We start from the raw sequence: 8,321 nt of genomic DNA on the forward strand, positions 1-8,321 counted from the left end.
TTTATCACTATGCAATGAGCATTTGAAACACCGAGCCGAAATAGAGTGACCTCTTAGGTCAGTCTTCAGCTAATCAGCTTGTTCTTTGAGATTCTGAGATGATGTAAAATATTTTGTCAGAAAATTCTTGGAACTTGGGGAAATTTGTTTATAAACATTTGGCCAGATACTTTTTCTTGAATACTATATATATATTTTTTGAAAGTTGTACTCTGAGCTGCTTTATTTCAGTTAATTCAAGGGTAGTCTAAATCGGCAACAGTGTAAATAAAGGTTTTGCATAGGTTTTTCTTACTGCTGATTCTCAAATATTAATCCAAAGCTTGTTTTCCATGGGTTTTCATATACAAAATGAAAAACAAATGGTTAGTAATAGATCTGCAACATAACCAGCACCATCTTAGACAAGCCCAATTACAAAATGGCACCATCCACCTCCTCCCCTCCCCCATTCTCTTTTACAAGAAGTCTCATGGTTTCAGAGAAAATGAAACTTTTGGTATTTCCACATGCTCAGAACTCTCCATTCCCATGACCTAACTCAATCCCCACCCCAGAATTACATCACCCAGCTCTTGGAGCCAACATACCTATACAAGCTCTACCACCCCACACCTGGTGCTGTCCCCTTTTCAGGGCAGCCCTGGGCTGCCTGCCACTCTGAGCACAGCCCGGCAGATTTCTTTCTTTAATAAAGCTTGATCGGTTCCCGGCATCTCGGCTCACTTTCTTTCAGTCAGCACTGTAACTGGAAAAAAAAAAAAAAAAAAAAAGACCACAAGTGATGGAGGAAGAAGTCCTAGAGCAAAAGTTAGAGAAACTGGCTCCAGTTCCGATTCTGTCTCTAATTGTATGATATTGGGTAAATTAGCCCTTCTGGGCCTTAGTTTTCACATTTGTAAAGTTAGGGGGTAAAGTTCAGGACTCAGCCTCCCCCTTCAGGCAATGTCCCTTTTAAACATGATCAGCCCTGCTGGGGACACCTCCTGTGTGCTGCTCCCTTGGCATGAGCATACCTACTGACACTATTGACCCATCAGTGCCTCGTGGTAGAAGAGAAAGAGAGAAAGGGGCCCGATCTTCATTGAGGGCCTATTGGGTGTTCACACCTGCTAGGTGCAATGTAAACACTATCTCCTTTACAACACTGTGTCATGCTATTTTTACCTGCCAGTAATCCTGTTCGTGACACCAACTGTAAAGCTACATGACTACACCAGTTGTCAGGATCTTTTACCTGCCCGTAATCCTGCCGACTGGGCCAATTGTCCAGCTAGGGCTGGGTCAGGAGCTCCCAGACCCCACAAGCCCTTCACATGTCAGGCTGGGTCCCCAGACCCCTTACATGCCAGGCTGCGTCACCAGACCCTTTACACGCAGGTCTATGAGCTAGGTAACTGGCAAACAGGTTCTTTAAAGCTGTAGGTTGGAGAGCGTGGCTGTGCACGGCAGCCCCCCGAGGCAGTAACCACCCAAGTGCACTAACTGCACCCACACAACCTGCCCACAAAGAATGCTGCACCACCCCCAACCTGCCCTAAGGCCAAAGGGCCTGATTAAATTGTTCTATTTTCCCAACACACATGATATATTTTTTGCCCCCATTTTACAGCTGAACACTGAAGCTCAGTGAGATTAGGGTCTCACAGACAGTAAATAACAAAGAATGAATCAAACCCAAGTTGTCCTGACTTCAAAAACCCATACGTTCATAGCTGTACTCAGTAAGTGCTTTAAATACTTGAATAAATGAACAGTGAATAAATGCCTACATCAAAGAATTCATGAAGCTTTCTGAGGGCATTCAAAACCTTGGATAAATGGGAAGCTGTATCATGTTTCTAAACAGGAGGCCTCAATTTGAATGGAATGACAATTCTCCCCAAAAGACTTTAAAAATTAATAGAATTCAAATTTATATCCAATTGGATTATTTTAGAATGTGGTGAAATAATTCTTAAATTTCATTTGGAAATCTAAATGCTGTAGACAAGCTAGTACATTTTTGAGAAAAAAGTAGTAAGAAATAGGGACATGCCCTATCAGATAGCAACATAAATTTTAAAAGTAACAGTAAATAAAACTGGGGTACTGGCACAGGAATGGGCATACTGATAGAACAATGGGGAACAGACTTAAGTATATGAGTAGTGTGTGTGTATATATATCTATATATATCTCCTTTAAATTAAGTGGAAAGGGCACTATTTGATTAATGGTATTATTTCAAATGATTAAACATTTGGAAAAAATATTAAGTAGATGATATCCATATATCCAATACTAAAATAAATTTCAGATAAGCTACAGATTTAAAGGTAAAAATGAAACTGGAAAAGTACAGTATTATAATTAAGAATGTGTATTTTTATAATTTTGTTTAAAATCATCCAGCTAATTTGGGCTAGCCATGGAACTCAGACACACATCTCTTTAAGGATACCCATGAATTTTTCACTTGACTAAGCTGCCTCGAGTTCAAGTGACATGCTTTTGCAGGTCAGCTTTGACTCTGTTCTGTGTGGCTTCTTTCTTCTAGACCATATCTTGGTCATACTGAAATGGGAAGAGGAAAATGAGGGATGGCAGAACCTCTTATTATTAAGAATAATAATTTTTAATGTTTCTTTTCAGAAATGCCATCCATCAATTTCACTCACATTGCATTGGCCAAAAAAGTCACGTGGCTAGTACAAACTTTTTTTTTTTTCCTAAATGTCAGACTGCCCATAAACAAACAGTCTACTGGTGATATGTAACATCAATGAATAGAATATAATTATTCTTTCACAGGTAGGGGCAACAAAAGTCAGTAAGAAGGGATGTGTTCTGCACAGCAAAAGAAACAATTAAAAGAGTTAAAAGACAACCAACAGAGTGGGAGAAAATATTTGCAAAATATACATCTGACAAAGGATTAATATCCAGAATATATAAGGAACTCAAACAACTTTACAAGAAGAAAACAAGCAACCCAATTAAAAAATGGGCAAAAGAGCTAAGTAGGCATTTCTCTAAGGAAGATATCCAAATGGCCAACAGACATATGAAAAAATGCTCAACATCACTCAGCATCCGGGAAATGCAAATCAAAACCACATTGAGATACCATCTAACCCCAGTTAGGATGGCTAAAATCCAAAAGACTATGAACGATAAATGCTGGCGAGGCTGCGGAGAAAAAGGAACTCTCATACATTATTGGTGGGACTGCAAAATGGTGCAGCCTCTATGGAAAATGGTATGGAGGTTCCTTAAACAATTGCAAATAGATCTACCATACGACCCAGCCATCCCACTGTTGGGAATCTACCCAGAGGAATGGAAATCATCAAGTCGAAGGTATACCTGTTCCCCAATGTTCATTGCAGCACTCTTTACAATAGCCAAGAGTTGGAACCAGCCCAAATGCCCATCATCAGATGAGTGGATACGGAAAATGTGGTACATCTACACAATGGAATACTACTCAGCTATAAAAACGAATGAAATACTGCCATTTGCAACAACATGGATGGACCTCGAGAGAATTATATTAAGTGAAACAAGTCAGGCACAGAAAGAGAAATACCACATGTTCTCACTTATTGGAGGGAGCTAAAAATTAATATATAAATTCACACACACACATATACACACACACACACACACACACACACTAACCGGGGGGGGGGGAGAAGATATAACAACCACAATTATTTGAAGTTGATACAACAAGCAAACAGAAAGGACATTGTTGGGGGGGGGGGGGGAGGGAGAAGGGAGGGAGGTTTTGGTGATGGGGAGCAATAATCAGCTACAATGTATATCGACAAAATAAAATTTAAAAAAAAAATTAAAAAAAAAAAAAGAAGGGATGTGAAGTCCTTTTACAAGAAGGAACAATAAATATTTATATTAAAAATACAGTGCACTCCAGCATGATTCAGACCTTTGGAAGGATGGGATGGACAAGGTGTTAAATTCAGAATCCTTATTAGCACACTAAGCCTGCATCAGGAGAAGCTGGAGGCAGCCGAAGCATCACTGTGCTTGCTCCAGCTCTTCCTGTCCTGCCCCCCAAAAAACAACAATGCTTAATGCAGTTTCATGGGAACAGCCTTCTGAATGCTGTTGATGTCAGTAGAGCTGGCATGGATTGCACTCTCCATTTACAGATGGAGGCATCTATCATCAATACTTTTCTAGTATGTGCATTTCTTATAACTCCAGAGAACCTGGCACTGGGGTTTATCAAGCTGTAGTGAACTATTTAACAATTGAGTACTGATTTTATGACTGAAATTTATAAAGTAATTATCACATAGTAAATTACTAGGAAGACTGTTTATTGTCTTCATTTTTCTAGAAAATTCACCAGCTGGAATACTTTCATATGGGGAAAATGTCTAAATCAAATGAATATGTTTTTATATGGTTATGGGTGGGTAATTTTTTCATAAGTATTTGCATAGATTTTAGGTTACAGAATAAAATCGAAAGCACCATCTTCAGAAGAGTTTATGTCTATATCTACATCTTTCATTCTTATCTGCTTATCTATTTCATCTTCCAAATAATTTGTAGCACTAATCTGTTAGGAATAGTGTGTCCTTCTCTATCCCCTTCTGTTTAAAGTATGTCTTCAAGCATCTAGAATTAATTTTAAAGTATGTCTGTTTTGCAAATATTTACAAGTAGTTCAGGTCAGTCTCCAAACCTGCATCAGCTCCTGTCAGTCAGTCAATATCTCTCTGCATTCAGGTAACTAGAGCCTCACTTCAAGGAAACCAACATGTAAAAATCTGGCCTTACACAATAACTGAATGAGGACCCAATTACTTATTTACTTTATTTATTTATTGATCTTTTCTTGTGTTAAATAAATGACCAAAATGGACTTTTTCTGGTAAAGCTATCATGTAATTAATAATTTATAAAATTCTACTTGCATCAGCCTTCGCCCATCTTCAGGCAATTCTTAACTCAAAAGTGAGGGTTCTCCTGTTTGAATGTAAGCCGTGTCATCTCCACCATGTTCAAGGTCCCACAAGGTCTGCTCCTCTGTCCTCCACTACTATGCTGTCCCCATCTCCTCTTCTCCCCATGTTCACTCTGCTCCAAGTACACTGGCTTCCCTGTTGTTCCTTGAACGCACCAGACACACTATAGCCTCAGCTTTTTCAAGGTTGTTCTCTCTGCCTAGAATATTCTACAGATACTGTGCCACTCACTCCCATACTTCATTCAAGTCATGAAGCAAATGTTGCCTTCTTGGGAGGTTCCCATGCCCAGCCTACTCTCAAATTTCATTTTCTCTCTCCACCCTAACACCTGACACTTTCTATTCCTTTTCCCTGACTAGTTTTGTTGTCTGTTGGCATTTATAACTACTGAACATAGTATAATTTGATTTGCTTATGTTGCTTATGGACTGAGTTCCTCTCCAAAATGTAAGCTCCAACAAAGAATTCTCATCTCTTGTGTTCTCTGCTGCATTCTCAATGCCTGAAAACATCTGACACACAGTAGTGGTTGAATAAACAGTTGCTAAATGAATCAGTGATTATTATTCTGTAAATAGCATGAACTCATGCATTAAGGCTCTGCTGGGTAGTCTCTGTCACAGGTGGGTGTCCTACCTGTCCTCTGTCTGCTCCACCCCCTCTGTTCTGAGCCCAAAGAGGCTGACCCTTCTGACACACCCTCTCCTGCTGCCTTTGAGTTATGCTCAGCCAGAGGGAGGCCCCGACAGCAAATTAAAGAGCAGGAAGAGAGAGGGCTTTAGGTAATGACTCCCCTTGTTCCCTACCTTTCTCACTGCAGGGCTTCTATTCTGTGATATTACTGGGGTTTCTTTTGTCTAAAGCCAAAGCTTCTTCCCCTTGACTTCAGCTCCTACAAATTCTAGAATCCTGCCTCTCCCTTTGGCCCTTCAAATGTGGTGTTTGTGATACCTCCTGCAATTATTAAATATTACTTATGGATCTATTAAAACTGCTCCCACCTCTGCTAAGAATTTCTTTGTCAAACTCTCTTTAAGGGCCAAGCCCGTGGCGCACTTGGGAGAGTGCGGCGACGCTCCCACCGCAGGTTCGGATCCTATATAGGAATGGCCGGTGCACTCACTGGCTGAGTGCCGGTCACGAAAAAGAAAAAAAAAGAAAAAAAAAACAAAAACTCTCTTTAAACTTTCTGTTAAATCCTTTTGAAATTGCCGTCTGTTTCCTGCCTGAATCCTATCTGAAAGAAATGCATCGGATTATTGAAAGTTAAAATGAATAGCATGAGAAGGTAAATGTAACATTGAATTCAGGAGCAGTGTCTAATCAAATATCTCCATGTCCGATATCAATGACTCACCATGCAAATTTTCAAAAGTGCTTATTAAATACTCTGGGACATCAGTTTCTTCATTTATCAAATAAAGTTATTGGCTAAACACTTTTAAGTCCCCTTTAACTGTCTACTGAACATTAAATTAACTGAAGAAAAATATTATAGCAAGACAGTATGAGTGTTTGCTGTCTTAACTTTAACAAATGTTACAGAGACCTACTAATGTCTTGGGAGAACTTGTCTCCAATTTGTCCCTCCAATCTTGTGTTAGCATCATATTTCACTGTCCTTGCCATTGTTTCATGTTATAAATTTCATGTTATAACTAAATATATATAAAATCATGAGAAGAGTGAAATCGTTTTACATTTTGCAAATCTCTGTAATGCTTGTGTACATGTAAGATAGCTGGATTCTCTTCTGCATGTAGCCCATTCTAACATGTTTTATAGTTCAACTATGTAAAGAAAATCTGGTTTTATGCAGACAACTAGATTGAAAATTTAAGAGCCTTTTCAGATAATTGTGGATATTATTCTTTGATACAATGTGAAAATTTGACAAGTGGTCACTTCTTAAAGGTTAGTTTGAATAAGGAATCTGAAACCATGGCAATGTATATTTTCTACTTTGTTATATTAAAATTCATTAGTCTATCTTGTACTTTAAATGGATCTTTCCCAGATGAATGGTTTTATAACATCTTGTGCTGATCATCTAAGTAAATACCAGTTCACAGAATTATGCAGCTCTTTCACATATCAAAAATCTTATTCATAAATGTATTGTGGAGATTATAACATACATAGATATAAAATATATAACAATTATCGCCCAAAGGACAGGAAGGGAGAAATGAAAGTATACCCTTGTAAGATTCAACAACTTAATTGTAGTGGTATGATATTTTTTGAAGATGGACTGTGAGAAAACTGTTGAAAATTCCATCTACATGTGTAGTTTTATCTATTTCTCCTATCCATTCTAACAATTTTTGCTTTATCTAAAAATAGATCTATTGGGTATGTTATTGGGGTTCAAAGAATAATACCCCAAAGCTTTGGAATGGTAAGTACTTTGATCTAAAGGACACTGGAAGTCCTCAGGAGCAGCCTCAGAACCAAGGTCTCATCAACATTCTCCTGCGCTCCTGTCTCTTGCCCTTCATTCTTTCCAAAAACTAGTGACAGAAATCAGAATTCTTCTTCCCCAAGGTAGGTCACAGAAACTAAAATTTACCCAATGCCAGCCATAAAAATCTAGAATATTACTCTAAACTTACCCTTTCTGTCTGGGAGCTGAACATAAAGAAATTCTCTGACCTACCTTTCCAAATAGTAGTTTATAAGACCCTCGTTCCAGAGGGGTCCTGCCCTATACTCGGAAGGAAGGAATGCTACACAGAAAGGCCAAGAAGGCTATGAACAGACAGGGACTTGCTGGGTTTCCCACCTCAGTCTACCAGCATTAGATCATACCTTTTTTGTTCAATCCTACTTCTACACAGCAGCCCATCCTTCATCAAATCTAAGCATAAAAACGAACAGTTTTCTCCATATCCTCAGGTCTTCATTTCTGAAGGCTGAAGATTGTTATATCCTACTTATAAATTGCTCTATCACTATGAAACTTTTCTCTTATCCATGGTAACTTTTCTTGTCCTAAACTCTACCACAGCAGCTATTAATGTCACTACTCCAGGTGCCTTATGAATAGTGTTTACATAATGTACAATTTTGCATCCTTTTAGATTTAAATTATGTATTCATGTTAAAAGTGGTTTTCCTGCAGAAAATTTATAGTTGAGCCCTTTTCTTCGTCTATGACGATTTCCTCCTTGCTTCCCGAGTTTAAGCCATTTATATATAATGCAGTTATCACCATAATTGAGTTTAAATATGCCATCTGATTATTGTTTTCTACTTGTGCTTTTGTTCTTTGCTCCAGTTTTTGCCCTTTTCCTACCTTTATTTATATTAATCTAATACTTCCTAGTACAGCTT

The sequence above is a fragment of the Cynocephalus volans genome, chromosome 3, assembly GCF_027409185.1.
Source record: "Cynocephalus volans isolate mCynVol1 chromosome 3, mCynVol1.pri, whole genome shotgun sequence".
Classification (NCBI taxonomy): Eukaryota; Metazoa; Chordata; class Mammalia; order Dermoptera; family Cynocephalidae; genus Cynocephalus; species Cynocephalus volans.